General features: G+C 38.9%; 1 long non-coding RNA gene across 1 annotated transcript in view; it reads right to left on the bottom strand.

The window, feature by feature from the left end:
• Positions 1-16921, bottom strand: part of LOC120093648 (uncharacterized) — a 34348-nt gene extending 17427 nt beyond the window's left edge. Inside the window, exon 1 of the long non-coding RNA XR_005487104.2 lies at positions 15922-16921. This is a non-coding gene — a long non-coding RNA (uncharacterized LOC120093648). The remainder of the gene's footprint in view (positions 1-15921) is intronic.
• Between the last annotated feature and the right edge of the window lie 383 nt (positions 16922-17304).

The raw sequence follows: 17304 nt of genomic DNA, 5'->3' as shown, positions 1-17304 counted from the left end.
CCTGATAATTGCTGAGCAATGCAGTGATCTATGACTATAGCAGAATGTCATTAGGCACCGTTACAGTGTTATGTTCCTTTAGCAGAACAGTAGCATTTGTTTTTTCCTATTTCCCTCTCCTATCAAGTCTCAGGAACTTGGCCACCTGAGCAGTGTCGGCTGCAGGCTCCAGCTCATGAACTAACTGGGCCTCAGTCAAATCAGATATCGGTTCCTTCTTCCACAAGGTTTGTGCAACTGTCGCACCACTGTATCTTGCAAGTAAACTCTTGTACATTGAAAAGTTTGTAACCAAGTCAGTGTTTACTTGTTCACCTAAGGTAATAATAGTAATAGTAGTAATAATAATAATAATAGCAATAATAATAATAATAGTAATAATAATAATAATATCCTGGAAGAAAAAAAAGACTTGCCTTGGTCATGGTGTCTTTCAAAATAGTAAAACATTATTTGTAATAATCGGTAGTTGGAAAGAACATAGATGCCCATTAACAGATGAGTGCATTAAAAAAGTGGTACATTTATACAATGAACTCTTACTCAGCACTTAAAAATTTGAATCATGAAATTGCAGGTTAGTGGATGGAAGGAGAACAAGGATCATCTTAGTGACATAACTCAGACTCACAAAAACAAAATGGTGCAAATTCATTATATATGGATGCTAACTGTTATTTCACTAATAAACAAGCTAAAATCAATATAACCACAGAGGTTAGGTAGACAGTAAGGTCAGGGGGTGGGGTTAGTGTGGTAGAAATCTGGCCTCTGGGATTTTTTGGTTCAGAGATTTTTAATTAACACATCTATTTCACAATGGTGTACAGGTCTGCTAAAATCACTTATCTGATCTTAATTTAACTTTGGTAAGTGGCACATATTGATCAAATTATCCATTTGTTTTAGATTTTCCAATTTGGTGGTATACATATCTTCAAAGTATCTCTTTATAATTTTCTGAATTTCCTTGACTTTGTTATTATATCCCTCTTTGTATGTATCTTTGATAATTTATCTCTTATCTATGTTTTAATTAATCTGGCTGAGAGATTGTCAAGCTTAAACATTTCCTCAAAGAACTCTGTTTCATTAATCTCTTGTGTTGTTTATTCATTTGTACTTTATTGATTTCAAACTTGAGTTTGATTATTTCTTACCATCTAAGGCCTTTTGGGTGTAATTTTTCTCCTTTTGTTTTAGAGATTCCTGAGGTATGCTATGAAGTTACTAATGCATCTCTCATTTATGTGTGTCAGCAATCACTTAGAACTGCCTTCATTGTGTTCAGTACATTTAACTGCGCTTTATTCTCATTTTCATTCAAGTAAGAAAGCTTTTTTATTTTTTTCTAATTTCTTTCTTAACCCATTTTTCATTCAGTGATGAGTTGCTTGTTTTCCATGAGTTTGTAAGCTTTCTGTTTTTTCTTCTGTTGTTGATAACCAGCTTTAATCCATGGCGCTCAGAAAAGATTAGGAGTGTTATTTCAAATTTCTCACTTCTGTTAAAACTTGCTTTGTGTATGACTGTGTGGTCAGTTTTGGAGAAAGTTTAAGGAACTGCTGATTTAATAAAAAGTACATTCTTTTGTGACTGAGTGAAATTTTCTATAAATATCTGGTAGTTCCACTTTGTTATGACATCATTAAACATTTCAGTCTTTAATTTTTGTCATGATGATTTAGCTATTAGTAATCAATTACCCACTATCACTGTGTGAAGAGAAGTCTATTTTGTCAGATTGTAGCTTTAATTTTTTTCAAAGAGCTACTTTTAATTGTAGGGAGCCGTATTGGATTTGGGCCTGGCCACTTTGTGACTGCATAGCTCAAGGTGGCTACATGACTCTGGGCTGTATGGCCACAGAAACTCACCCCTAAGGTGACTGCTGTAAGATTATGAGATTGTTGGACAAAAGCCTCTCCCAGGAAGACCCTGGGAGCAATCACAGGATGTTTCAGCCTGAGCAAAACACCGGATGTCCCTGAGCAGATTCCTGAGAAGGGTTCGACCTTTTCGAAGAACATGTCTCCAGAAGACTGTTGCCTCTTTGTTATAGGAGGATATCTTGCAGTTCAGTGATTCACCTTATATCCTTGGGCACTTCCCAATACTCCCCCACCCTAAGCTTCAGTTCCCGCTTCTTTTCCTGCCTCAGAGCTTTAAATACTGTACATTTCTCTCAATAAATGAGACCTTGACAATGGAACTTTTGCTTTGTCTCCTTCTTCTCTCCACCCCCTTGACTTACAGGTAGAATGCCTCTTCGGGACCCTGAATAACTGGACCCGCTGGACGGGGCATTTAATGATGGTTCTTAATTGCTTTAGTCTCTCTTCTAGTGCACCACGTACCAGAGGTAGTGGAAATGAAAAACTATTGGGAAACTGGACCTAATTAGAAACTATTCTTCGGAACAAATCCCATTTGCATCATCAAGAAAATCAGAAGTTTAGTTCACAGGTCAGCAGCTGCAGCTCAATGCACTTGCAAACACTTCACAAATTTACTAGCAGTCCAATTCAGTAGAGTCGAGATAGTAAACCTGAATTAGCAGTGGTGGTATAACCAAGCAGAGGCAGCCAGTTCCCAGATGAATCTGTAGGAGTCAGAACAAGGGACCAGGACCAACAGGGACACAAGAAGTTCTTTGCTGACCCTCTGTCATGGAAGCAAAGATCAGTGAGGAGTCAAAACCAACAAGCATTGAACAGCAGGCTCTACAAGCAAGTCTCTCTCACAGTCCCTTGAGTCCTATTTATACTCCCCTCCAAACATCACATGTCCTTGAGGGGCCTTGCTTTAGCACATCAGTCTGTATCAGCTGAAATCACTCTGCCAATCAACATGAGTCCAGGGTAATGGCAAGAAGTCACCAGCATACCAGCAGAAGTATTTTTGGTGCATTTCTCTGTATGGAGTCCCAACAAATGGAGCTCAACTATTCAATGTAAGGCAGACCAATACATGTGCATCATTTGCGAAGAAAAATCCTTTATCACACATCCTTTCATATGCTTGGTATAGCAGAACATCCTATCACCTATGTCTGCTTCAGGAAAACACACTTTCACATATTTGACCCAGCAAAACACTATCTAACACAACTGACTTTCCAAAGAACACGTAAGTTTTCACTTCATCAAATGATAAAATTGCTATACTGGCTTGTTTCTTAGCTTCATTTGCTTGGTGCATCCTTTTCCAGGCCAGTGATTATTAATTGGAGTTAGTGATGGCTCTGGGATAGGAATAAAGGCGTGTGTCCACTTCTTCTTTCAATTCTAAGAATCCATCTGGTAAAGACCCATCCACAATGTGTGTTCATGGCCTCCAGTCTCTGTATTGTGTGCCAATACTGTTGTGTCTAGAAGACCTTTCTTCCTTTGGTGTTCTCCAATCTTTCTGATCTTAAACAATTGTCATCTTCTCTTACCTACAGTGTCTTGAGCCCTGAGGGGAGGCATTAGATGAAAACATACCTTTTAGGTCTGAATGTTCCAAGGTCTACAAATATGCATATTATTTGGTTGCAAATCGTTGTATTCATTCCCATCTGCTGTAGAAGGAAGCTTCTCAGATGATGGCTAAGCAATGCTCTGGTCTATGAGTATAGCAAAATGTCATTAGGAATCTTTCATTGCTATCTTCCTTTAGCAGAACAGTAATATTTGGTTTTTCCATCCTCTTTCACTGAGGTGATGTTTATACTTAATGTTAAGGTGTTTTTGTTTTGGTTTTATTTTGTCTTTGATGCAGCAATAGGAAGGATGTTGTTTATGAATGTATTCTGTTAGTCTGTATCATTTTATGGCAGAATTAAGAATATTGGTGTTGAGATTTTTTTCAGTGAATGGTGTTTGTTGATTTCCATTATTTTATTGTGTTGATGTGAGGTACTTCTCTAAACCCCCTTTGACTTGCTAGTCTTAGAATATTTGTTTTTTTGTGTTTTCTTGGATGTGGTTCACCTCTTCAAGGTGAAAATTTCCTTCTAGCACCTTCTTTTTCTTTCTCTTGTCTTTTAATTGGATATTTTAGGTATTTATATATCATTGTATCCCCTTTCCCAGTTTCCCCTCTGGAATAATCCCCTACTTCTATGATGGTGCTCCCCCTTTAGGACTGGGCTTATAGAGAGATAATGCTTAAATTTTTTTTTCATGTAATGTCTTCCTTTATCTGCTGTGAGAGAAAATTTTTTCCAGGTATAAATAGTGGGTTGTCATCTGTAGTTTCTTTGAATTTGTAGAATACTTGTCTTTTAGAGTCTCCATTGGGCACTCAGGTGTTATTATAATAGGTTGGCCTTTACATTTTACATTGTCTTTTCCTTTTGTGGCTTTTAATATTCTGTCTTTGTTCTAGTATGTTTAATGTTATAGATTACATGTCCAGTGGACTTCCTTTTCTGATCCAGTCTATTTGATATTCAGTAAGCTTCTTGTACCTTTATAGACACATCCTTCTTTGAGTTTGGAAATTTTTATTCTATAATTTTGTCAATATTTTCTATGCCTTTGACCTGGGTTTCTTTTTCTCTACCTATTCCTATTTTTCCTAGATTTTGTGTTTTTATAAAAGCCCAGATTTCCTAAATGTTTTGTGCATGGATTCATTTTTTTTATTTTTACCAAGGTACCCCTTTCTTCTATCTTGTCTTCAACGATTGAGAGTCTTTCTTACATCTCCTGTATTCTGTTGGTAAAGCTTTCCTTTGAGGTTCCTGTTTGAATTTCTAAATTTTTCACTTCTAGTCTTCCCTCAGTTTTGATTTTCTTTATTGACTCTATTTCCACCTGCAAGTCCACTTGTCTTGTTCCATTGCTTGTGATTTCATATATTTCTTTAAGAAGCTTATTTATTTTCTCTTTAAGGATATCTAACATGATAGTAAATCCCTTTTAGAAATTCTCGTGTGGTTCTGAAGCTATATTTGTCAGTGTTCCATGCAGTAGGGTTTCTGGTCTTTAATAGAGACACGTTGTCTTGGCCATTATCAATTGCATTTATACACTGGTGTCTGGGTATCCAGATGCTGATATATAATCTTGTTGGGTCTTCCGGTCCTTGGTTTGTCATTGCCCTCTCTGGTCTTAGGGCAGGATGGTGCCTGTAGGTTCTCTGGTAACCTTCCGATATCCTGCCAGATTAGCCTGATTTCTATTACAATGTATTTCTTGGTATTGGGAACTGGCACTTAGGAAAGAGACAAGGCTGAGGGCATCCACAAGACGGAGGATATCAGAGTGTGTTACCAGAATCTACTTAGTTCCCTAGGAGTGAGAGCAGAGATGAAGGGGAGTCCACAACAGTAATGTCTGCTTCACATTTGGGCATATAGCTAAAGGATTGAGGTCAAAGGAAAGGGAGAACAGTGAATATCTCAAAATTACCTACATGCTTCCCTCGCCTATCTGCTTCCATGCCCCATAGCCAGAGAGATCTCAGGGAGTGCCTGTGGAAGATTCAAGAAATGGTGTGGTGAGGGAAGCTATGGGAGAAGAACTAGCGATCTGGTGGAGGTCTTGCCTAAGAAGAAGGGGATGCTGCAACAGGAAGTCTGCTCAAACACTGAGAATGATAGTGAGAGATTGGATTTGGAGAAAAGGAGGAAGAGTAAATGTCTGAAGATCCCCTATATCCTATGCCTTCTATTGATATATCTTCAGTAACAAGAAAAACAGCAGCACCCTGGCTATGCTCCTATGTAGTTAGCTTACTTGATACACTATTAAAAAGTTAAGAATCACATTCTTTTTAGTCAAAGGCAAAGATGTCTAAATTTAATTCCCAACTGTAGGCTGGTACTTTTAGTAAAATATGAGAATACTGTGAAACTTGGAGAATTTTAGCACAGAATTTTAATAGTTTTGATATTATAATTTCCAATATCTTATGATAATTTACTGTCAAGTTCATTGGTAATTACATACTCTCCTGGAAGTCAAAGTTCACATTCATGATGGCTATTACCTTATACCTATACCTATTACCAAGGGCGAACCCACTTGCCCTTGAGGGCATCTATATTCTCTGTTTTATCTATGGCCTATGACACACTACTTATTCTGGTGTTTCTAACTTTCACTGTGCCTTTATGAGCCCAGTTAAAAACTTGGGAGTCAGGAACTGCCAGGTCCTTTTTCTATTCTCCGATGATCAAAACTGCATGCACCAAACAACCAGACACTGTTGCTCACTTCCGGAGCCTGCACATGAATGGTACCTACTACAGCCCTCAGCCCAAGGTCATGCTCCTTTGTCATTCTAGATTTTCTTAACAAAACCCAAGTTTGAATATAAAATAAAGTATCAACATCTGTATAGCAGAGCATAGCTGCTAACACCTCAGTAGTTAGAAAGCAGGGAGGAAGAGAAAAGAAAGATCCATAAACACAGTCTACAATGACTGATTCTCAGTATCCTATTTCCTAAAAGTATGTCCTATTTCTTTTCTTTTTTCTTTCTTAATGATGATTTTATTGGATAATTTTTTAATTTACATTTCAAATGTTATCCCATTTTATGACTCCTATTTCTTTTTCTTTTTCTTTTTTTTTTCCATTTTTTTTTTTTTTTTTTTTTTGGAGCTGGGGACCAAACCCAGGGCCTTGCGCTTGCTAGCCAACCCTCTGACTCCTATTTCTTAAGAGTCCAATTAACTATGAATTCCTTAATAGGATGTCAATTGATTATTACTAATCACTTCTCATCAACTTGTATAAGTTGGAGAAGCAAGCCAATATCACATGAACACTTTATTCTCGATATTTGATTAGTCAATCACACAACCTATGTACTTTGCATATATAATTCAACTTATGGACATTAAGATATGTAGTTTACAATAAATTATATAAGCAAGTCCATTACTGCAAACATTTCAAGCAAATTATTCTTATTGGATCCATGGGAGAGCTCCAACAACAAAAGGGAACCAGAAGAGAGGTGAGACTGAAAAGGTGTTTGAAACAAAAAACTCAACTCATATCATCATTTCTGACATTAAATATGAAGGAAGAATCTACAGGAATAAAGTTCAGAACACCATTTTTCTGGTGTTCACAAAGACCTTCCCCAGGGAGAAGTGAAAGGGGACAAATGTCAACAAATGTAAATACCCTCTAAAAGCTGAGAATCAGAAGCAAAGCAGCAAATGGAGGACAAAAACATTTTTTAAACAACCTATGATGAATAAAATCACCACTACAGCCCCTAGAAAGTCTTCTCAACTACTTGAATTCGGATCTGTAGAACCCAACTACAAGGATGTATAACACCTGCATCTGATTGATAATACACAGGACTGTGGTGACAGATCACTATTGTCTAAATCTATAATACTTGAGATAACTGATAGCCTCAGTAGTGAATTAATATATCCACTATAGAATACATTCAAACGATGTTGTGAGAAAAGGAAACATTTTAATCCATTGGAACATGTAGAAATAAGTCTTAAGTCTCAATGTGCCTTTTGTCCACATATAGCTAATGGTTTCAGATCTACAAAGGCTTCTCTTCATGAAACCAAAACGAAAGCCTAAGAAGAATCACATGGTATCATCCTGTCATTATTAACAGTAACTACTAGCAACAGTAACAGTAATATAGTTTCCAAATAAGTCCATTGTTACGATTAAGTTCTAGTGTGATCTGTTACGCAGCAGATAAATCTCCTGTCATCCAGCACCCCCAATTTCTCAAGAAATAGAAGGGTACTTTTAGAGATCTGCTTGATGGACACTTTCAGTCACATTATTAGGAAGCAGATTTTAGTATCTGCAAACAGGCACAGCCATTCCTGTGTGCTGAAGAGGAAAAATTAACACAAATGTTCCTGACAGCTGAGGCTGAGCTATTAAAAACTGTGGGAATGCTCGCAGCAGAGACACTACCAAAATAGAATGCAGCCTTTAAGTGAAGAATGACAACCTGTGAGAAGTCTCTCTGCTGCACACTCACCCCCTTACATGGCCCAATTTCTGTTGCATATGTTAGGTAGCATATTTTCTACCTATGATTTTCCTGATAAGTATTGATTTTATATAATCATCTTTAAAATTTGCTAGCAACTTGCTTAGAAAAAAATACCTTCTAATGGTATTCTTATTGACCAAGTCTTTTAAAGTGTCTTTTTATTATATCACCTAAATTATCAAAATGCTCAAGCCAAGAACTGGAGATGTCTTGTCTCTGACCTAAACTGACCTTCCTGAAGATCAGTCTAGGATAAAAGTATACTGAATAAGGTTTTCCGATATTCATGGACTCAACAGCCATCGATCAATGAGCAGCTACTGCATTGTAAGCACTAATTTAATTCCTGAATATGGGATATATGTTTTTTCATGTTCTAGACTTAAGATGTAATGAGCATACACCAGGTAGAAGGCAAGGGTTCCATAAATGGTACAAGCAGCTTATTGAGGAAGTTTGCCTGATACATTTCCGAGGGGCTAGAATTTCTGCCTGGGAGTTATTATAAAGTGCATCAGAAATCTCTCTTCAGTAGATGGGAATCACTCTTGGCACTAAGTGTGCATGCTTATACAAAATCTGGAAATAGAAGCCTTAGACATGTCCAAATGAAGAGAAGCTCACTCCAATTCAATTTAATCCTCTTGTCTTTTCAGGCAAAATATTGAATGATATAAGCATACTATCCTTCTTTCTTATCCTCAGTGGAACTCTAGAAATGGGCACTGAAGAACCTGTTTCCCTAACACCTTTTAAGTGTTTTATTTTATTTTTTCATTGTATGTGTTTTACATGTTTATATGTGCTTGGCCTGCCAGTAAGTCTGGGTACCACCAGCATCTAATCTTCTGGGACTGGAGTTATAGGTGGTCATAAACTTATCTTCTGGTACTGAGAATTGAACCAGGGTCCTCTGGAATAAAAAAACAGTGTGATAAGCTTTTGAGGCACCTCTTAGGCCTCAAAATAATTTCTAAACAGGTTTCCAGAAAGTCAAAGTTTTGTATCTTTAATATGAAGGAAAATGCTTTTAAAAGGGGTGTCCTAAGCCAGTCTTAGCTAATAAGCATTGGATTTATTTGTTAAAGCTTTGGGAAGGTAATTCAGTAATTAAGAAAAGAGATCCTTAAGCAATATAGTTAAACTGAATGGAAAAAAAAATACCTGGATACACATATTCTTTGTCTCCTTCCCAAGTCTACCCAAATGCTGACCATGCAAGTGTTAGTGAAAGACCTTAGATATGAGGTTTAGATTCACTAGTATTGGGGGAAAGAATATTTTACATAGGAAACTAGCCAACATTGCCATGCTGGGGGGTGGGGCATGCTGAAAAGCATCAAAAACACCATGCAAGATATCCAACAACATTTCTGAGCCTGTGTGAAGGGAAAATGGTTTGCTTGCTTGCTTTTATGTTTTGTTGTTGTGGATAGGGAATGGGAAAGGCATAGATAGAAATTGATTAGAAATATTTCTAGACCATTGGAATTTCTGTAGTATAAGATGCCAATTTGGCAGATCCCCAAGGTCACCTTCACTGCAACACTTTCCCCAAAGGACTCACAGAATTCAGAAAGTCATTCTGCTCAGTCACGGGGCATGCTTGTGAAAGGACCCAGCCGCAAGTTAGCAAAGGGAAGAGGCTTACCACACAGAGCTCACGGGAGTCCCAGGTGCAGTTTCTAGTTCTTCCTCTCAGTGGAGTCATACAGATGGCTGCTGTGTTTTAATGGGAAATGCTCCCATAGGCACATGTGTATGAATATTGAGTTCTCTGCTAGCAGCACTGTTCTGGGAGCTTGTGAAACATTTAGGAGAAAGAGCCTCACTAGAGAAAGTAGGATCACTGGGGCAAGCTTTGAGGTTTTATTGCCCCATGTCAATTCTTGTAACATCTATGCTTCCAGATCTGCAGAGTTATAAGCAAGAAATGGCAACAGGCTCCTGCCAACACTGAGATAACCGCTGCCATGAACTTCATTTCATCATGGATTATAACACTGCATCACCTAAGCCCATGTAACAAAATAAACCTCTCCTACATTAAGCTGTTTCTTGACAGGTATTTTGGCCATCATAATTAGAAAAGTAACTTGAATAATGGCTCTGTCCGAGTTAGAGTTATTATTGCTGTAATGAAACACCATGATCAAAATCAACTTGGCGAATTTATTTGGTTTATATTTGTAAACCATCGTTCACCATGGAAGGAAGTCAGGGCAGAAACTCAGGTAGGATAGAAACACAGAGGCAGGATCTGATACATAGGCTATGGAGGGTGTTGCTTACTGACTTCCTCTGTATAGGTTGTTCTTATAGAATCCAGACCACCAACTTAGGGATAGTACCACTCCTAATGAGTTTAGCCTTAGATTTTATTTTCCCAATTGATGGTCCTTCCGTTCATATGACTCTAGCTTATGTCAACTTAATATAAATCCAGCCAATGTGAAAACGTGCATTTTCAAAGCAGAAGAACTTGCAAGCTTTAGTACTCAGAGTTTTTATTGAGGAAGTATAGCATAAATCTAACTGCCTCCTGTCTGAGTATCCTGGCTCTAGCCCCTCAGACATAGATGTAGGGTACTCCATGATACAATTAGCCCTACTGTGAATCATATTCCTAGCATAGAGTATTATACATTACCCTAGACAGTAGACAGAGTCTAAGTATATTTAGCAGAATATTCCAAGAAATTAAGAGATTATCCTGTAGAAGCTAATACAAGGCTAAGTCATTGTTTTGGAAAAACTAAGATTTTATGGAAGACTGAGCAGGTGAATCTATTAGTATCAGAAAACTAATAGATAGTTAACTAATAAATAGAAAACTAATAATAGTTTGGTGGTGTTTTTCTAGTATTTGCTTAACATTTTAAAAAAGGTGAGATTTTTAATCTTCTTCACAGCATCCAGCCACCTGATCATGCTATAGGAACCATGCGAGATATTCTGAACCTTTAAATTTTAATTATAATATGTAATTAACATGGAACATAATTGACTAAAATTATGTTTTGAGGGATTCTTATAGCTCCATATTGCATAATACCTCCATAGGAGTGAGATCATGTCTTAAACCTCGAGGGCTTCAAAGTGGGCCCTTAGGTCAGTCCCTGCTCACAATCTATAAGTGAGCCTTGCTGTCAAGCCATTTGTACCAAACTTTCCAACCAAAGGAGAAGATGAGGAAAAGTGTGAGTTTGCAACACAAACCTCTGTTGGATGCCTGGCTAAAGTGAGGCAACTGCAATGTGAACTAGAATCATGTCTTCTGATTATAGGTTATAATGAGAATTATAACCAGAGGATATAACCAGAATCATAGCCTCAATGACGAAGCCAAAGCCAGAAACAGTCTCTTTAGACCACCCTCACATATGTCAGAGTTATGAGACTGTGTGCGTTATCAGCCCCAAAGGAAAAGAAAGAAGAGTGGGATGAGCAGGCTCAGCAGTATCTGCGTCATTAAGCTCTCTCCAAGGAAGTGACAAAATGACTAGTGGCTATATTTTTAAACCAAATCTAGAGAGCCCTCAAGTTTGAGAAAAGCTGTTATTTGAGTGCCTGTCTTCCCAGCCACCACCCCCATACATATGTTGAACACATTATATCATAAACAGTATTTTTAAATATAAAAAGCAATACTGATTTCATATCGTGCACATCGAGAGGTCCAGACTAAAAATGGAATTCTCGTCGAAAAGTTCAAAAAAGGACAAACGCAGTACATGTCATTTCCTCGAATTGGAAAATATGAACAAGTGGAAGTATTATTGCCTGCTAAGACGCACAACTCAAATTTCTAATGCCTTCTAAAATGATGGCACAAACCACATGTCAGTTTCTTGTCTCTCACGGGTAGCAGTTGAGTGATCTGCAGCAATTGCTTCAGATTTTCAGAGACTTTTTTCTTTTGTGAAAGAGTGTGATTACCTGATCAACTTAGTTTTTCTTAGTTGATGAGGTGCCTTGCCAAGGGGAAGATGCACAAACATCAAACCTGGCATCCAACATGTTTTAAATCGTGACCCACATAAGCTGCCCAATAGGAATCTGTTCAATAAGGACCAGGTCATGCAACTGCTCAGTTAAGATGCAGTGCTGTGGAGGATTACATCAAAACGTAGCTTCTACAGTCCATTACCGACTATTCATAAGTGTTTTAGGTAATTCCTGCTGAGGCATGGTGTGGCCAAATAATGGTATCAACTATTTTCATCTTAAGGGAAAAATTGAAGACTTTCCATGCTAGTACTGTCCATTGTCAATATGGAATTAGGTCCCTTCTCCATATGTCTAGATTTTGTGGAGTATTACTATGTCCACTTTCAGAACTCCCCACCTAACAAGTAGAGGCCATTTAATCCAGTCTTGCTGGCAAGAGATTTCTCCAGAAATCTTTCATTCTAGGTAAAGTAAATCCCACAAATTCTACCTTATCAGTTCTTTCTATTTTGAACATAAAAAGGATCCCTGGAATTTCAGCAGCCATTTTGGAATTATGAGGTGACCAATAGATGAAAACAGATAGAAAAACAGAGAAATATGAGCTATGTGTCTGTCAGTGAGGACACACATGATGCCACCAGAAAAATCCTGGAACCAATAGTGGGCAGTTACGGCTGCACTCCACAGCAGTCACGTGGAACTTTGCCCATCACCATGGCACAGAGAAGAGAACTTGGCAGAAACACTCACTCTTAAAGTTTCCTGCCCCAAAATAGCACAAGCTACATCTGCTCCCATACCAATGGCTAAAGCACATTATGTAACTACACCTCATATTCAGGAGGAATGTAGCAAAATTCTACCATGTGTCAAAAGGAAGAAAATCAAAACATTGATTAACAGCTTCAATGAACAGTTACAATTTTCCTTATGCAAGGAAAAATAAAAGCTTGTTTGTTGAGTCACTCTGGATTGAATTTCTATAATGTCTAACCAAAAAATGTTTTAGTCAATAAGCCCTTAAATTACTGTGAATTGCTAAGATTGCCCATGTAATAGTGTATAAAATTGCATAGCATTGTTCTGGTCTTGCTTACGCAGCCATTTCTAGGAAAGACTGTTTCACAACAGGCTTCTGGGTATTGTGATCCTTACAAGCTTTCTGTCCCTCCTCCACAATGCCTCCTGAGTCACAGAAGCAGGAGCTGTGAGGTAGATGTATCCACTGGGCCTGGGCTGCCCTTGATTTGCAGATCTCTGCATTGTGTCCACTTGTGGTTTTCTGTGATCATCTCCAACTCCTATAAATCAAAGATTCTGTGAGGAGGTGTGATAGCTATATTCATCTGTGTAGATAAAAATAAGATTTGGAATGTAGTAAAGAATAATGCTGGTCTGGCAAAGTGGTGGTAGTAGGCTATTTTCTAAAGTCCATGACCTCACTATTCTCAGGCAATTGGCTAGCTTTCCAAGTACCTTTCTGTTAAGTGGGTCTTACACCCAACTAGACAACTCTTCGTTACTACCATAAGAGTGCCTAAATGTCCCTAAATCAGCAATGGGGATTTGCATTCAAATTCTAAGAGGAGTCACTTGGACTACCCTGACTAACCAAGCAGAAGGAAGTTTTGATATCAAAAGACATGCTACTGTGCAAGTGGGGAAGTTTCATGAGATCCAACACTAGTCAAGGAATTCTACATAATTTATGACTGCCGGGAGAGGGAAAATTATCCCCTCCCTTCCATGAGTCCCTGTGGTAGTTTAAATAAGAATAAATAATTTAATTGTGAATTATTAAATAATTATTATGTAAATAAATAGCAAATAAATTATAAATAAATAAATTAATCCCATAGATTCCTATGTGTCCATGCATAGTTGGTGTCACTGTTTGGGAAGAATTAAGAAGTATGGCCTTATTGGAGGGAATGCATCACTGGGTTAGGGGCTGAGGTTTCAAACACTTACAGTATTCCTAGCTAGTTCCCCCTGATTCACAGCTTGTGGATAAGGATGTAAGCTCTCATCTAGTGGTCTAGTAACACACCAGCCAGCAGCTGTGTTCCCCACCATAATTCTAACAGACTCTACCTATCTGAATCTGTGAGCATAACTTGCCTTGCTCATGGTGTCTTGTCACAACAATGGAAAAGTAACTAACACAGCATGAGGATGGGGTATTGCTGTGACCTCTCTGGCCATGCCTCTTTTGTGTTTTCAGGGAAAAAGGAAGTGAAAGATTTTGGGACTTGGGACTAAGAAAGTGCTTGACTACTATAAGCAGGATTTAACGAACAATCCTAGTAGGAGTTTGAAAAACAGTAGTGCTAAAAGCAATGTGAACTATATAAACTCAGTTTAAGAGATTTCATAGCAGAACAATATTAGCAACTGGGCTAGCAAACATTCTTGTAATATTTTGGCAAATAATGTGGCTGTCTTTTGTCCATTTCAAAAAAAAATACGCCTCAGGATAAATTGAAAATAGTGAATTAATTTCCTTGGAGGAGGTTCCAAGAAAGCCTAATACTGATTCTGTCATATGGTTATTAGTAACCATTTCTGTGTGGGTCTGCAAGGAAAAGAACAAGCAGGACAAAAAGAAAAATACAGCATAGAGTCTGAAGCAAAAAAAAAAAAAAAGAGCTCTAGGAAACATAATGCTGCAGCCAAGGCTTTTGCTGAAAGAGGTTAAGACTAAAGTTCTGTTCTGAAATGGAATAAAGGGAGAGAAAGAACCCACCCAGGAAAGCTTCCACCATGCAAAAAGGACTTTTCTTCTCCTAAAATAACACTACAAAGGAAAGTTTCTGCAAATATAGGGGTTAGCATCCATCCAAGTGATTAGCCAAACTTAATAGTATTGCCCACATGGCTTTGGAGTCATGCGGGATATACCCGCAAAGGGAATCTTTCTCTGCAGTTGAGGAGAGCTTCAGAGTCCAAGCATGTGGCAGGGAATTCCTTGGAGACCTTGAGAGACCATTTCACGAAGCTGTGAAAGTGAAACCTGGATTGCACTGGGAAACTCATGATGCTAGAGATTCTAGAACCATGAAAAAAATCTTCCAGAGTGAGTTGTAAACATGAGGTGGAACCAGCCCAAGAAAAGACGTGTGCTACAGAGATAGCAGAGGCAGAGGGACAGAGCCATCCAAGCACTTAGACACCAGATATGGAATTAAAGAATTTGAAGTTTTCCTGTGGGGCTTTAGTCTTGCTTTGGGCTACTATTTATTCACTATGAGCCCAGAGCTCTTCTTTAGAATGGTAATGTGCATTCTGTGCCATTATATGTTGCCAGCGATTGCTTTGGCTTTAGGGGGTAGCTGTTAATAGATTGCCTTGCATCTCAGAAGAGACTTTGGATCTTTAGAGTCTTGAATGCAAAAGACTATGGAAACATTTGAAATTGTACTAACTACATTTTTTCATTATAAAAGAGCCAGCAGCCCCTGATAACCAGGGAATAGAACATGATGGTTTAAATATAAATGACTCCCATAGGTTTGTGAGCTTAAATTGTTGGTGGAACTGTCTGGGATGGAGTAAGAGGTTTGGATTTGTTGGAAGAGGTATGTCACTAGGGTCTGGCTTTGAGGTTTCAAAAGATTTACCCCCACTCCCAGTGTCTCCCCTCTTCTTCCAATTTGTCATGCTTATTTAATAGAAAGTAGTCATTGCCTAGACCTCATACATATAAACAAAAAACGTATTTGTTTTTGTGCATATTAATAATAATCATTTTTTGCTTATTTACATCCTCTACATTATCTTTTTAATTAATCATTCCATTTGTTTGCATCTCAAATGATATTTCAGTACTAGGCTACCTCTCCACAAGCCCCCACATCTCACATCCACCCTCTGTCCCCTCCACTTTGCCTCCATAAGGGTGCTCCCCACCCACTCACCCTCTCCTGCCATAATCCACCTAAACCCTGGGGTATCAAACCTCCATAGGACCAAAGGCCTCACCTCCCATTACTGTCAGGCACGGTCATCCTCTTCTACATATGCTCCATATCTGGAGTCATGGATCCCTCTTTGTATATTCCTTGATTGATGGTCTAGTCTCTGAGAGTACGGGATGGTCCAGTCAGCTGATGATGTTCTTCCTACGGGGTTGCAATCCACCTCAGCTCCTCCAGTCCTTCTGTCAGCTTCCCCGCCCCCCATGGGGTTTCTGAGCTCAGTCTGATGGTTGCCTCCAAGCTTCTACATCTGCATTGCTCAGTTGCTGGCCTGACCTCCCAAGGGGCAGCCACACCAGGTTCCTGTCAGTAAGTGCCTCTTGACCACAGGAACAGTGAAAGATTTGGTGTCTGCAGACGTGATGGATGCCTAAGTCGTACAGTCCCTGGGTGTCCCTTCCTTCAGTCTCTGCTCCAATTTTTGTCCCTGTTCTTTCTTTGGACAGGAACATTTTTGGGTTAAAAACTTTGAGATGGGTGGGTGCCCTCATCTCTCTACTAGGCACCATGCCTATTTGCTGGAAGTGGTCTCTACAGGTTCTATCTCCTAATTCTCTTCTCATTCTGGCTAGAGTCAACCCCATTGGGTCCTTGGAGCCTTTCTTCTCCCTGGAATCCTTCAGTGGCTATCCCCATTTACTAATTCCCCCCTGCTACATACTTTTCCTCAATTTTCTGACTCTCTGTACCTCTCTTCCGTCCTCTCCAGTACATGATGCTGCTCCCTTATTTCCTTCCCATCTTCTCTTCCTTCCAGGTTCCCCTCTTCTTCCACCTTCTGCGATGATCCTGTTCCCTCCTGAAGGCAGGACTGAAGAAGCATGCACACCCCGGTCTTCCTTCCTCCAGATGGTCTGTGGGTTGAATCATGGGCATTGTGAGGTTTTGGGCTAATAGCTACTTGTCAGTGAGTACATACCATGTGTCTTCTTTTGTGACTGGGTTACCTAACTCAGGATGATATTTTCTAGTTCTGGCCATTTGCATGGGAATTATGTGAAGTTATTGCTTTTAATTGCTGAGTAGTTCTCTAGTGTGCAAATGTCCCACATTTTCTGTATCCATTCCTCTGTTGAAGGACATCTGGGTTCTTTCCAGCTTCTGGCTATTATAAATAAGGCTGCTACGAACGTAGTGCAGCACGTGTCTTTGTTATATGTTAGACCATTTTTGGGTATAAGCCACGTAATGGTACAGCTGGGTCTTCAGGTAAAGCTATTTCTGGTTTTCTCAGATTTCAAAGTGGTTTTACCAACTTGCAGTCCCGCCAGCAATGAAGAAGTGTTCCTCTTTCTCCACATCTTCTCCAACATCTGCTGTCACCTGCATTTTCGATCTCAGCCATTCTGATTTGTATAAGATGGAGTCGCAGGGTCATTTTGACTGA

This window comes from Rattus norvegicus, chromosome 7, assembly GCF_036323735.1.
Source record: "Rattus norvegicus strain BN/NHsdMcwi chromosome 7, GRCr8, whole genome shotgun sequence".
Taxonomy (NCBI): Eukaryota; Metazoa; Chordata; class Mammalia; order Rodentia; family Muridae; genus Rattus; species Rattus norvegicus.
Note: the sequence above shows the minus strand (reverse complement) of the source record. Positions and strands in the feature narration are given on the sequence as shown.